This window comes from Mus caroli, chromosome 5 (genome assembly GCF_900094665.2).
Source record: "Mus caroli chromosome 5, CAROLI_EIJ_v1.1, whole genome shotgun sequence".
NCBI lineage: Eukaryota > Metazoa > Chordata > Mammalia > Rodentia > Muridae > Mus > Mus caroli.
In genome coordinates this window covers 123310458-123325149 of record NC_034574.1, presented here as the reverse complement: position 1 = coordinate 123325149, position 14692 = coordinate 123310458, and the positions used below count along the sequence as shown (strand labels likewise).

At 44.3% G+C, this 14692-nt stretch overlaps 1 protein-coding gene across 7 annotated transcripts in view; it reads right to left on the bottom strand.

Moving 5' to 3' along the window:
- Positions 1 to 14692, bottom strand: part of Caln1 (calneuron 1) — a 473529-nt gene that overhangs the window by 356865 nt on the left and 101972 nt on the right. The gene's annotated exons all lie outside the window — the stretch shown is intronic.

Genomic DNA, 14692 nt, shown 5'->3' with positions numbered 1-14692 from the left:
AATGCCAGGGCCAAGAAGTGGGAGTGGGTGGGTAGGGGAGCAGGGCGGGGGGAGGGTATAGGGAACTTTCAGGATAGCATTTGAAATGTATATAAAGAAAATATCTAATAAAAAAAAAAAGAAACAAAAAAAAAACCCTAAAGGTTGTATTTATAACAGAAATGGACTGGAGAGATGGCTTAGCAATTAAGAATACTCACTGCTCCTGCAGAGGACCTGAGAGTGGTTCCTAGAACCCATACGGTGTCACAACCACCTACACCTCTAACTCCAGGGGATCTCATGCCCCCTTCTGGCCTCCACAGGCATGTACACATGCCCACACATAAACAAATATACTACATATAAATAAAAATAACAAAAAATGGAAATAATATCCACTTCAAAACCATGCAAAATATCATAAGGTAATAGATGGATAAAAGAACTAAATTTTGCAAGCATTTTTATTATCCTAGTGTGGAAAAACATGGCCTTCCATACTAACTTCTTACCTAGAAATCAAAAAAAAAAAAGAAATAATGAACTGATGAGTAATAATAATGATGATAATGGAAAGAATCCATTCTCAAAAACGCAAAACCAGTAAAACAGATAAATCTCTGGCAAATTTATTAAAACAAATACAGAAGTCATAAATGAAGCAACAGTGTAAAATATGGGAATTCTGCATGCAACCCTAGACTAATGAACTGTAGATAGTATTTAAATAACCTATTTTTAATCTCAAAATACAGAAATTGGATTTAGGTGGAAGCAATGAAGTTTAATATTACTTGTGTTTATCAAAATAAATTGTCTTCCTTTCTTTCTTTTTCTCCTTATTTATCCATTTTATTTTATTCAGGAAACTGAGGTCTCCCTATGTAGCCCAGGCTGCCCTTCATCTCCCAACCCTCCTGCCTTGCCTCCCGAGTTCTGGGATTATACGAATGTACTACAACACACATCTATCATAAATCCAACACTCAGGCTGGTAAGATGGCTCCGCTCAAGTCTGAGGCTCGCAGATTTATCCCTAGAATAAACATGGTGGAAGGAAAGAACTGATTCCCGAGGGTGATGCCCTGACCGCCACACCTGTGCCCACACACAAACACAAACACAGGAGCCACGTGCGTGTACTCACACAGATAACAAAATGTAAAAAATACTCTTAGCGCTATCTTACACAATTATTTGAGGAGAAGTTTTGAGTTTATATTTCATTATGAGACCTTCATGACTGAAAATGCACCCACGGAGAGGCTCCGACAGAAATCAAACTGCTGGTGGCCGCCTCTCCTGAATCACAGTCCTCATTCAATTTTATCTGACAAGCGTGGCTAGGTTTCAGCTGACACTGGGATAATAAAATTTCATCTTCCCTAATATCAACCAACGCTTTTTTCAAAATTGATTGAAAGTAGCTGCGTTTTCCTATCTTGAACTGATGGGCCTTAAAAACATTCCGTCTCCTCATTTGGAACTTTCCCCAACAGCTAAAAGCACTGACAGCTGACAAAACTCTGCTCCCCGAGTTTAAAAGGATCTAATTATTTTTAATCTGTGTGTGTGTGTGTGTGTGTGTGTGTGTGTGTGTGTGTGTGTGTACGCACGTCTGTGCCCGTGCACGCTTACATGAGTTTATGTGCGTCACATGTGTTCAAGTGACCTTCTAGGACAGAAGAAGGTGTAGAATCCCATGGAGCTGGAGTCACAAACAGTTGCGAGCCACGCACAATGGATGCTGGGAACGGAACAAGGTCTTCTGGGAGGACATGTACTTTGAACCTCTGATCTGTTTCTCCAATTCCTTATTCTCAAATTTTTGAACTCCACAAATCTGAACTTTGTAGACAGCAAGTGTGTGTGTGTGTGTTTGTGTGTGTGTTTGTGTGTGTGTGTGTGTGTGTGTGTGTGTGTGTACATATACACTCCTTGAGCACCATCACCATATTTTTAAGACAAGGTTCTGGCCTAGACAGCAAGTAGTAGAGGCTGGCTGGGCAGTGCTGGGCAGTGCTGGGCAGTGCTGGGCAGTGCTGGGCAGTGCTGGGCAGTGCTGGGCAGTGCTGGGTAGTAAGCAAGAGAGATCATCCTGGCTCTGTCTCTCTACTTCTGGGATTCCTAGTGTGAGCCATTAAACCCAGGCGGCTATTGTTATTGCTTATGCGTTTATTTGTTTTATTTTTTACATATGTGCTGTAGAACCTAAACTCAGGTCCTCAAGCTTAAAAGGCAAGCAGTTTACCCCCTCAGCCACCTCCTCACTTTCTTTTTTCAGCTTTTTAAACATCACAGGTTTGACGTTGTAGATAGATAACTCAATCAGAATCATTTCTTTTAGCCATAACAACAACAACAAAACTTCACATCATATTTAGAACACTCCCAATAGTCCATTCACAAGAATGTTCCTTCTATAGCATGAGTTTCCTCTGAAAAGCAGTTACTTTTTTTTCCCCAATTTTGTAAAAATGTTCTTGAGTATCTGAAGCCAACCATAATCTTGTTGTCCTGTAAGATCTGAAAATGTAGGTCAATGTCTGCTGTGAGTATCAGCTTTGTCAACTTGACACAACCTAGAATCAACTGAGAAGAGAGTCTTGGTGAGGGATTCTCTAGATCAGGTTGGCTGTGGGTGTATCTGGGAGGAATTGTCTTGCTTACACTAGTTGATGTAGGAAAGAAGCACAGCTCACTGTGGGTGACACCATTCCCTAGGATCCTTAACTGCCTACAAGAATGGAGAAATTGAGCTGAGCACAGACAAGCAAGTGAGCTTGCCTGCATGGATTTTTTTTCCCCTGTTCTTGATTGTAGGTGTGATGTAACCAGCTATTGGAAGTTCCTGCCTTGACTTCCCCATAGTGATAGCCTCTAACAGGCAACTGTAAGGTAAAACCAACCCCTTTTATTCCTTAAGATATTTTTTCAGGGTATTTTATCATAGCAACATAAATGAAAATAGGACATCTACTGAGGACCAAAGAGTATGACTTTTTAAATTCTTGACAGTGTTTTAACATTGTAGCCATCAAAATAAGTCCGATGCTTTGTCATGATAGACAAACTATCTCGGTCATCTTCTGTCTGATTTCAGATTCAGACTGAGTTTCATTATTCATGAGGGCAGATGCAGATGTTCCAATAGTCTCCTTGGAGCCTCTAAATGGAGCCAACTTCCGTCTGGTCTGACAGCCTTGGCAGTATTTAAACTCATTAACAACCAACCAAGGAAAGACTCCTTCAGGATACGACAGGGATTTCAGTCCAGCCATTGCCTTGGGTGGGAGGTGGGGGGAGCTTGAGATTCACTTGAGTGTGCTTAACTGGCATGGCCCCAAAGCTTGGCTAGGTTCAGATTTGTTTAGTTTTAAGGAAGTACTGGAGATAGAACTCAGAGCCCCACAGATGTTAGACAAGATCTCTACCACTGAGTTCTATCACTGGACCTTTATTTTGAAACAAGATCTTTTATAAATGTTCTATATTTGTGTGTGTGTGTGTGTGTGTGTGTGTGTGTGTGTGTAAGAGAGGGCCAGAGGACAACTTTCTGCTTCAACTGTATCATTTGGCTTGGCAGTCAGGGCCTTTACCTGATGAGCCGCTTCATTGACCTGAGGCAGTCCTTTAAGTTGTTCAAGGTGGCCTTGAACTCACTTTGCAGCCCAGGCTGATCTTGAATTTTCTCTCCTCCGGCCTCAGCCTCCCTAGTAGCTGGGATGGCAGGCATACAATCCCTGGCCTGGCTAAAAATCTTGGGTTTCTTCGCATATATCTGCTAGGTTGGTGGATCACACCTATCATCCCAGCACTGGGGGAGTAGAGACACAAGATACAGCTACATATCAAGTTCTAGGCCAGCTTGGGCTCTGTGAGATCCTGTCTCAAATTTTTGAAATGAAAAAAAAAAAAGGAAATAAACAACTAAGTCATATCTACAACTCCCCTAAGTAGACATAAATGTTTCAAGGCACTGAGTAAGTATCTAGAAGAACCCACACAGCAGGAGGTATGTGATACCCAGCCTTGCTTGAACACGTCATAACACAGCCTTGGGCACGAGTATAGGCTCTGTGGCCGTTTCCTCCATTTCTGTTCTTTATAAACATCTTACTTCATGCCTTGGAAATTCATCACAAAATGTCATTCAAATGGAAGGAAAAGAGGCTGGAGACATGGCTACCGAGTCAAGTGGTAGCCACAACCAACACGAGAACCTGAACACAAGAACCTGAGGTTGGCTCTGCAGCACCTATGTGAAGCTAGACACAATGTCACACATCTGTGACCTCAGCACTTCTGTGGCAGAGACAGGAGAAACTCAGAAGTTGGTGACCAGTTAGCCTGACATAGACAATGATAGTAAACAAAGCAATCTTGTCTCAAACAAGGTTTAAAGACCAGGACGGACCCCAAAGGTTGTTCTTTGACTTCTAAACATGAGCTGTGACATATATGTGCCCACACTCCATTTACACATGCATGTATGTGTGTGTGTGAGCATGCACACACATGCACATGCACACACACACTTTTTTAGAAAAGATAAAATGAGAGAAAATATAAGACTGCTAAGGCACACACCATCACGTTACTGGGGGATTAACCCTCTCATTATTAAATAACAGAAAAGTATCCTTGAATCTACTCAATGCAGACAAGCATAAACAAGAGAAAGAGACTTATTCAAAGAAACAGAATAAGAGCTGAAGAGCTGGCTCAGCAGGTAAAAGCACTTGCTCTTGCAGACGACTGGGGTTCAATTGTGTAGCTCACAGCTGCCTATCACTTGAGCTCCCAGAGATCTGCCACCCTGTGTCCTTCTCGGGCACCGCATTCACATTTACACATACACACACAGATATACATGCAAACACACATACAAATAAACTTTTGTTTGAAAGAGCAAAACCTTCCTTAAAGTCCATAGTTAATCTATCGTATTTATCTTATCTTTCGTGGTTAAGGGACATTCAGAGTTTTAACCAAAGAAACTACAATGGAAAAACATGGCCAGTGTAGAACTAAACCTTCTGACACTGCTAGAGTGTAGATAAGAGTAATTAGCCAGCAACAGAGAAGGAGCAAAAAACTCACAAAGTGAGAAATGCCAACAACCAAGAAACCCAGAAAAGCCTTGATCTTACCAGCACCCGAAACTAATGTTTTTAGTGATTTCACAAGCAGGGAGAGGTGAAATTCTAGCACTCAGGAGGCAGAGGCAGGAGGATTAGGAGTTAGGTGGCCAGCCTCACATAAAGAAAGATAAGACAGGAAAGAGGGGAAGAGAAGAAGAAAAGAGAGAAAGGGCGTTGGAAGAGAAGGAAAACAGAAAAAAAAAAAAAAAAAAGAAATCCCTTGCCTAGATTTTCTCATTGAGGGACTGAGCACATGACTCATGCCTAGAATCCCCCAGTGAGGGGCTGGGGTCTTGGCTCAGTAGTAGAGCACCTGCCTAGAATCTCACAGTGAGGGGCTGGGGTCTTGGCTCAGTGGTAGAGCTCCTGCCTAGAATCCCCCAGTGAGGGGCTGGGGGCTTGGCTCAGCAGTACCCATATTCCCATGGCCCACAGCTCACACCCTAGTAGTAAAAGGGTAAAAGGAAAGAATGACAGACAGGAAGGAAGGAAGGAAGGAAGGAAGGAAGGAAGGAAGGAAGGAAGGAAGGAAGGAAGGAAGGGAGTATGCAAGTCCCATTTCACAGGGGAGATGATGAATGTATAGGCAGCTTCATTTGAAGCGAGTTCAGTCACCAGAGCCACCACCAGTCATAAAAGGTTATTGCCACCTCTGGAATGTGGAGCATGGCTGTTAGGGACTCATACCTTTATTTGCACCTATTTATCTTGTGTTTTATTATCCTAGGCTATGTCTGCATTCCTTTTATAATGTCAGGCCATAAAACCATATGTAGAGCAGGGTAACAACAATAAAAACATAATTACCTACTCATGCATATATTCTCATATATATGTATGCATACATATATATATATGTATATATACATGATATATCTATCTCTGAAAAAATGAACCAAAATATAAATAATAGTTATAGCTAAACAAAAAATTCACTGCAATTGTGTACCTATGGAACTATCCGCATGCAGTACTATGGGCCTATTTCATTTTTAAAGCTACAGAGAAATTAGCATGAATTTAACAGCTGAAGAGGTTGATAGCTCCAGGGAGCTAATGGGCAAGACCAAGGCTGCCACAAGGCCAGAGATGGGGTGACCCACACTGCTCACATCTGACCTTGGAAGTGAGAACCTTGCCTGGAGACCTTCAAGGGCAAGTGTTAACAACTGACTGTAGGCTAGAATAGCTTGTTTGTCTTCTACACTGATTCCTCCTGTCTTTTGAGAGCTGAGGAACAAATACAGGGCTTTGGCACGCTAGATAAGTATCAATCCCTTCACTGGTGGATGCTAAGCAGGTACTTACCAGCAAGCCAGCCTCCCATCCCTTGCTGGGGGAATTCTAGGCAAGCCTCTAGCACTGAGCCATGTTAGCAGGCCCTCACTGGTACTCTACCACTGAGCCATACCATAAACCCCTCACTGGGGGATTCTAAGCAGGGGCTCTACCACTGAGCCATACCATAAACCCCTTACTGGGGGATTCTAGCCATACCATAAACCCCTTACTGGGGGTTCTACCACTGAGCCACTCCCCCCACCCCTCACTGGGTGATTCTAGGCCAGGTGCTCTACCACTGAGCCATACCATCAGCCCCTTACTAGGAGATTCTAGGCAGATGTTCTGCTGCTGAGCCATGCCCCTGGGTTCCACTTCTATCCCAATTTTGATTTTAAGTGTTTTTGTCTCCCCAGAAATGGCAAGGATATTGGAGCACAGGTAATTAGATAAATGCACCTGCTGGAAGAAACGCTGCACCAGTATCAGAGGAGCACAGCTGCTCACCAGCCAAGACACGGGTCTCAGGCAAAAGATGTGGGTTGTTCTCTCTGGAAGTAATTAGACAAAGGGTTCAGCTGCTTTTTAACCTTCGTCCTTAAAGATCTTTTTATCTGTTTAAGTTAATAAATTGAGTATGGAAGGGTGCATTTTGGGTCCTTTCTCTGTTTCTTTCCTTCTCTTTCTCCAAAACCCAGCCTAACAGTGACATCAGGTTGGCCAGGAACTAACTCATAGCAATCCTCCTGCCTCAGCCTCCCAAGTGCTGAGATTACAAGGGTATACCAACCATACTTGGCAGGAAAAATACAATATTTTAAATTTCTATGTAGGGACAAGGAATCGAATGCCATTGGTAGATCGGTAGGGTGCTTGCTTTGCTTGCATTAAGTCCTGTGTTCCATTCCCAGCACCACATACAGCAAGCATGATGCACACCTACAATCCCTGAACTTGGGAAGTAAAGGCAGGAAAATGAGTAATTCAAGGTCATCCCTGGTTATCTATGGAGTTTGAGGCCAACCTGGGCTGCATGAAACCCCGTGTCAAAAATTAATAAAATAATAATAATGATGATGATAATAATAACAACAGTAACAATAATAATGGTAACAACAATAATTAATAATAATAAACAACAACAACAACAACTATGTTGTTTCTTTTGATTTCCCATGTCGGTCCTGCTACCTTCACCAGACATGTCTGATTGGGTAATTATGTCTCACACTAAGAGCCTTAGACACTTTTCCTAAAGGAGGTGAATATATCCTGTCATCATCACTGAAAGGCCTCTCTCAAGACAGTGGGATGTCAAGAGTCATTGTATCTGTAGGAAATAATTATTCATAGTATCCAGGCTTGATTCTGGAGGGTACCAAGTCTCCACAAATGGTCTAAGCCTTGACTCCCATCACAAAAGACCACACTTCCACTGCTTGACAAACAGAAATTTACTTCTGAGTGGTCCTGGAGGTTGGAAATCCACGATCAAGGGATCCGTGTAGCAGGGGCTGGTGAGCACTTTCTTCTGGACTTACATGTACCATCTCTGTGTCCTCACAGCAAGTAGTGGGGTGGGACCGAATGAGCTCTGGGAGTCTGTGCTTGGAAGGGCCACTAATGCCATTGTGAGGTCTCAGTCTTGGGACCTCACTTTAGAGAGAGTTTGGGCCAGTCTGAGCCCAAAACATACGTACACACACATGAACATATACACGCACATTAATAATAATGATGATGGTAATAATGATGATAATAAAAGAAGGGTAGGAAATGCAACTCAATGAAAAAAGAATAAACTTCCCTAGGATAGGATCCTATCCCTTGCAGTGAAAAAACAAATAAATACAATCTTGGACAAGAGTTTTTTGAACAGATTCAGGAAGAAAAACATACAGGACCCCTGGAGATCAATGAGTTTTCTTTAGACTCATTTGCATAAAATGAATAGCATAAAAATTAGATTCATCTACTCCAACCTTGAGTGGGGACACAGTTTGAAATCCACCTATCATTTCTGAGGCAACTCGGTAAGAATGTTTGGAAATAAGATCTTATCACTAACGATGAGGACTTCATATGTCCTAATCTTAAGGTTCTGTTTCATTCCACCACGCAGCTGAGGGTGTGTCCAAGGAAGGCAGCTGCTGATTCCGGCACAAGAGAGGCCAGTTCATCTGGCCAGTCATTCCTACAGCAGGAGTATAAAACAAAGTAGGCAGTGACCAATAGACGGCGCTGCAGAATTCACAGTGTGTGTCGGGTAACTTTTTCTGGGGAAGTGTAGAGCATCATCAGGCAATAGGACCAATGACAAACCAAGGAAATGATTCCACCCAGATCAGTTTGGTGAACGGGTGAGCTGGTTAGCATTTCTTAAAGGCATTTCTGGTACAGGAGCTTGGATAGTTCAGAGGCAGAAGGACAGGGTGGAGAATGGTGAGGTCCAGAAACCCTTACATTATTAACATATGGGAAAACAGGTGTGGGCTGAGGATGTGGCTCAATTGGTAAAGGTCTTGCCTAGCATGCAGAAGGCCCTGGGTTCCATGCCCAGCACAGTATAAACTGGGCATGCCTGTAGCCAAAGCACCAGGGAGGGAAAGGCAGGGAAATCAGGAATTCAAGGCTAGCCTTGGCTACTCAGAAGGTTTGAGGGCAGCCTGAGCTATGGAAGACCCTGCCAAAGTGGAACAGGAACAAGAGAGAAAGAAGCTAACAAAAAGGAAGGATGAAACCGCCAGCTGAGAGAGACTAGCCAAACCAACACCAGGACACCATTTCAGCAAACTACCCATGAGGTGCAGAGGTGTCTGAAGGTGTTCTGTGGCTAGTTATGATACTAAAACAGAGGTGGGGTCTTATGATGCAAATGAGACACTCGATGCATGAAGTTATATATACAACTATATGTGACAGCATGCAAATGAGCCTTGCTATGTAAATAAGCCCAAAAGCTGGTGCCGAATTAACACAAAAGCCCCAGCTCTTTATGTAGCAGGGCACTTGAGCTGTTGAAATATCTCTCTCTCTCTCTCTCTCTCTCTCTCTCTCTCTCTCTCTCTCTCTCTCTCTCTCTCTCCCCATCTCTCTCTCTCTCTTTCAATCTCTCTCTCTGTCTCTTTCTCTCTCTCAACTGTATCTTTTCCTAACCAACACTATTTGAAAGTCTATTTTTGTATAGGTGTGTGCACACACCGTGTGGTGGCAGACATTTGTTAAGAGTGTGTGCAGAAGCCAGAGGTCCCAGTCAAGTGTCTCCCTCTATCCATTTTTGCTTTATTTTTCTGAAACAGGCTCTCGCACTGAACCCAGAGCTTACCAATGCAGCTAAGCTGGCTAAGGATCCTACTTAGCTCTGCTTCTCCAGCACTAGGACTGCAGGTGTGTACCACAGCCTCTCCCCCTTACTCCCTGCTCTTTTATGTGGGTGCTGGGGACCTACACTTAGGATCTCATGCTTGCCTATATGGTAAGGACTTTACTGATTGAGGCATCTCCCCAATTTTAGCTCCCCTAAATCTTGTGAGCCTCCTGGCTCCCGCCAGTAAAGAATCTTTTCCATTCAGAGGAAATAGAAACTCAATAGCATGTCCTTAAAAGTTACAGAACAGTCGGGACAAGAGTTCCAGAGACTTAAATAATGTCTGGTTTATGTAGATGCCCGAGAATAACACAAGGTCAGATGGACTGCCACCCCCACCACCCCCCAGCAACCACCTGGCTGAGCCTCTGGTCCAGGTGCATGGGGAGATGAGGCAGGCTAGACAGGCCCTGCCAACAGCAGCCAGAATGTCACAATTGGGCACAGAGTCATCCCAACAGTCTGGCACAGGTCAGTGAATGCAGGAAGGCACTGCTGGATGTCTGCTAGTGAGAGGCATGAGCTGATGGGGTGTGCTGACCGCAGAAGCAAAAATGAGCTTTAACCTAAGACACGAGTTCACCTGAAGGATGTACCGGGAAAGACTGTCCCTCACTACCTAACTTTCACAGAGGCACAGGGACAATGGGGTCCGAGCAGAATCTGCCTAGGGGAGGAGGGGCTTGTCTTGGTTCTGAATGGAGACTGGTAGGATGGCTCAGTGGCTAAAGGACTTGCTGGACAAGCATAAGGACCAAAGTTCAAATCCCCAGAACCCCATGGCATGCTATGACAGCCAACCTATTGTTTCTGATGTGGAAAGGAGCAGAGACATGGGATTCCCCCCAGAGCAAGCTAGCTAGCTACAGTAGCCATAGCGGTAAGTTCTGGGTTTGAGTGACATATTCTGTCTCAGTAAATAATGGGGAAGAGAGATGGAAGATGTTTCCAGGCATCAACCTTGGATCAGTTATAAACACACATGCATGCACACCCACAGAAAGGCGGGTCCGCACACATGCAAAAGTCTAAACGCATTCACATGCATACCACACACATGAAAAACAGAAAAAGAGAAGGGGGGTCCGTGACATTCGATACAGCCGTCTGTGAATTTCTGCAGTGCTACATTCACCTGACCCAGTGAGCTTGGAGATGAATATGTCAGCAGTGCTCAAAAGAGGGGTGGTGAGCTGAGCACAGTGCTGCAGGCTTATGATCCCAGCAGTCAGGGGCCTGGAGCAGAAAGCCAGCCAGGGATGCATAGAAAACCATGTCTCAACAACCACAACAACAACAAAAATACTGACTGGGGGGTGGGGGATGGCTCACTTGGTAAAGTCCTTGTCACACAAGCACAGGGACCTGAGTTTGATGCCCACCACCAATTAAAAAGCTAAATGTGACATCAAGCATCTGAAATCTAAGAGCTGGAGAGGCAGAAACGAGAGGATACTGGGGCTTACCTAGATTCTTGGCCAGTGAAGACCCCTGTCTTAAAAGACAAGGTAGACAGAGGCTGAGGATCTATTCCCAAGGTTATCCTTTGACTTCCACAAGGCATGTGAATGCTTGCTCAAATATAAATACACACACACACACATACAGACACACAGACACTGTGGCGGTTTGAATGTGCTTGGCCCATAGGGAGTAGTAGTACTATTAGGGGGTGTGGCCTTGTTACAGGATGTGTGCCATTGTGGGAGTGAGCTTTGAGAGACCTTCTCTCTCAGCTGCCTGGAAGCCAGTCTTCTCCTAGTGGCTTTCAGATCAAGACATGGAAATCTCAGCTCCTCCAGCACCATGCCTGCCTGGACACTACCATGCCTTGATGATAATGGCTTGGACCTCTGAACCTGTAAGCCAGCCCCAATTAAATGTTGTCTTTTATAAGGGCTGCCTTGGTCATGGTGTCTGTTCACCTCAAGGGAAACTATAAGTAAGACACACACACACACTATTAAAAATAGCTGAAGGCATCAAAGACAGAATGACTGCTTAGAATCCCCTAGTTAGGGGTTAGGGTGTAGTTTAGCAGAAGAGGAAGGGCCTATGTAGCACAGACACTTCCCTAGGCCCAAGCCCCAGGACTGTAAAAGAAAAGCATGCATTCACCCTTAGAAAGAAAAGACCATTCATTCATCCTGAGGGCAGGTCCTGGATTTTCTTGCTTCATTTCTAGATCATCACTGAGGCAGGAACTCTTGTTTTTGAAACACACATACAAAGCTGAGCATGGTCATTCACATCCATTATATCAGCACTTGGGAAGCTGAGGCAGGAGACTTGCTACAAATTCCGGGCCAGCCTGAGTAACACTGTGAGTTCCGGGCTAGCCTGGGCAAAATAGTAAAACCCTCTTGCAAAAAAAAAAAAAAAAAAAAAAAGGAAATAAAGAAGAGAAGAAGAAACATATAGACAGATCTATCTGTGAATAAATACACCCAGAGGCAGTGTGGAATTCAAAGATGTCCCTGAGGAATTAAAAAAAAAGTAGTCACTTTCCCATGACATGGTGCAGTCTGTGCAGTGCAGATCTGACCTCCGCAGGTGTCAGAACAGAAAGGATCCAGTAGAAAAGCTCAAGAGCACTTGAATGCCCAAGGTGGAGGTGCTTGTCAGTGACGAAGCCACCTTGAGGAGCCCTTGTCTGAGGGCACCCGAGAGACACGGGTACATCAGAGGCAGCAGGCAGGGAAGGGGGCCAAGAGGTGCCCAGACACCACTGCAGCAAAACATCCGGCCAGTCACTGTCTTCTGTCTCTATCCGGCCTTCCTGCCCCCACCAGCCAGTAGAGACAACACTGGACAGTGTCCCACAAGCCACTCCACTCCACAAAGGTACAAAAGACAGCCTAATTTAGTCATCTTCCCTGAAATGACCTTAAACGTCAGGTCTGGGGAGACGCTGAGTTGGCATGGCAAACTGACTGCACTTCCTGCCACGAGGCTTTGTGGGGCCCCGGGGTCTCAGAACAAAGTACTAAGGGGAAAGTGGAGTCCAGCCAAAAGACTCGGTCATGTGACACTCAGGAGGGGCACCTGCCAGCACTCTCAGACGTCAGGATTCCATCCTGTCATGGTGTCCCACCTTCCTCCCTAGAGATGCCCACTGACTTTCAGGCCTCAAAGTATGCAAAAAGTTGACTATGTTGGCACACACTTGTCATCCAAGCACTCAAGAGGCTGAGGCAGGACGAGTTCAAGACCATTCAGGGCTATAAAATAAGATCAAGGCTAACCTGGGTCAGCCAGCAATTTCAAACCTGCAAGGTCAGTATAGCTATACAGCAAGATTCTATCTTTAAAAAAAAAAAAAAAGGAAAAAAGAATAAGACATTATCAAAACTCAGTGTGATACTGGATGATGGCCCAAGGCTCCTAAAAGGAGTCGTCATTGTACCCATAGAGGAATGACTTAATAATAGCAGAGAAAATGAATGCCCATTTAGAAAAATAGTAATATAGTTATTTCTCTACATCTTAGCATAAACCGAAAGTAAAATGGGGTGGATTTAAAAGTCTGATGAGGGACTTCAGAGATGGCTCAGCAGTGAAGAGCACTTGCTGCCCCTGCAGAGGACCTGGATGTGTTTCCTAGCACCCCTGGGAGGGTTCACAGCCCCCCTTAACTATAGGTCCAGAGGAGCCTGCGCTTTCTTTTGACCTCTGTAGGTGATCAGGTAGACAGACACACATGGAAGCAAAGCACTCACAGACACACAACTAAAAATAAATACTTTTTAAATAAGTTTGAGGGTGGAAATATATAGTAGACTTCTGGCGAAAAAAAAAAAATTTGCAATCCAAAAATCTTATTTCTCGTTTCGTGTTTCTACAAGCACTACTACAGTCAAAATGAAAGACGAGTGGGTGGGGGCAGGAGTCCCACTTAAGTTACAAGGACAGGCAGGAATAGAGAGACTCCATAGGAGACGTGGAAGGCTAGAGACCATGGGTGTGATGAATTCTATGCCTGTCCAGAGTTGTATCAGGAAGGACAGAGACACCAGGCCAAGATGCCAAGAGGCACATACTACACATCCAGTGTGACCAGAGCCATAGGAAGCTTAGACAGAGCCCTATCCTTCGCCTGCAGAGACAGTGACTTCTCCTGTGTCCTCTGTCCCCAAACGGCCTGCAGGCCATTGAAAGCGAGGATGAGAGAATGCAGAGTAAGAGAGAAGGGCCCTCAGAGGACACTGGCTTGGGGACCAATCTGTGCTCAGAAGAGGGATAGAGCTGGGCCACCCTTCCGGGGCTGCATCTGCAGAATTCTAATAGCCACACATATTCCTGACTCCCGTTTCACAGCACATCTCCCTGGGCTGCCAAAAGGTTGCCCCTGTGTATTCAAATCATTTAACATCAACTGTTTTTGCAGCTATGTACTATGTACATAAAGAAAAGCAAATATTATATATGTAATTCTGGAAGTGACTATAAATTTGTGTGTGTGTGTGTGTGTGTGTAAGGGTGTTTGTTTCTGTTTTCTCTTGGTTTGGCTTTTGGCTTTTAGGGGCCGTATTGTGGTTTTAATGTGTGTGTAAGAGAAGGGGGAGGTCTCACTATGTCCTGGTTGACCTGGAACTTGTTATGGAGACTAAGATGACTTTGAACTTAAAGACATCTGCTTGCTTCTGCCTCCCAAGTGCCGAGATTAAAGGACTGAATAGGTGTCATTCCAAAGCTCAAATCTTTGAAAGGAAAGGATTGAGCATCTTATTAATTTTTTAAATCATTAATTAGCACTGGGCATGATGGCACATGTCTGAAATCTTAAGGCTCCAGAGCAGAGACAGGAAGATTATGGGTTTGACATCATCACAATTGACTTATTGGGGGGTGGGGGTATTCAGATATTCTTTTTTTTTTTTTTTTTTTTTTTTGGTTTTTCGAGACAGGGTTTCTCTGT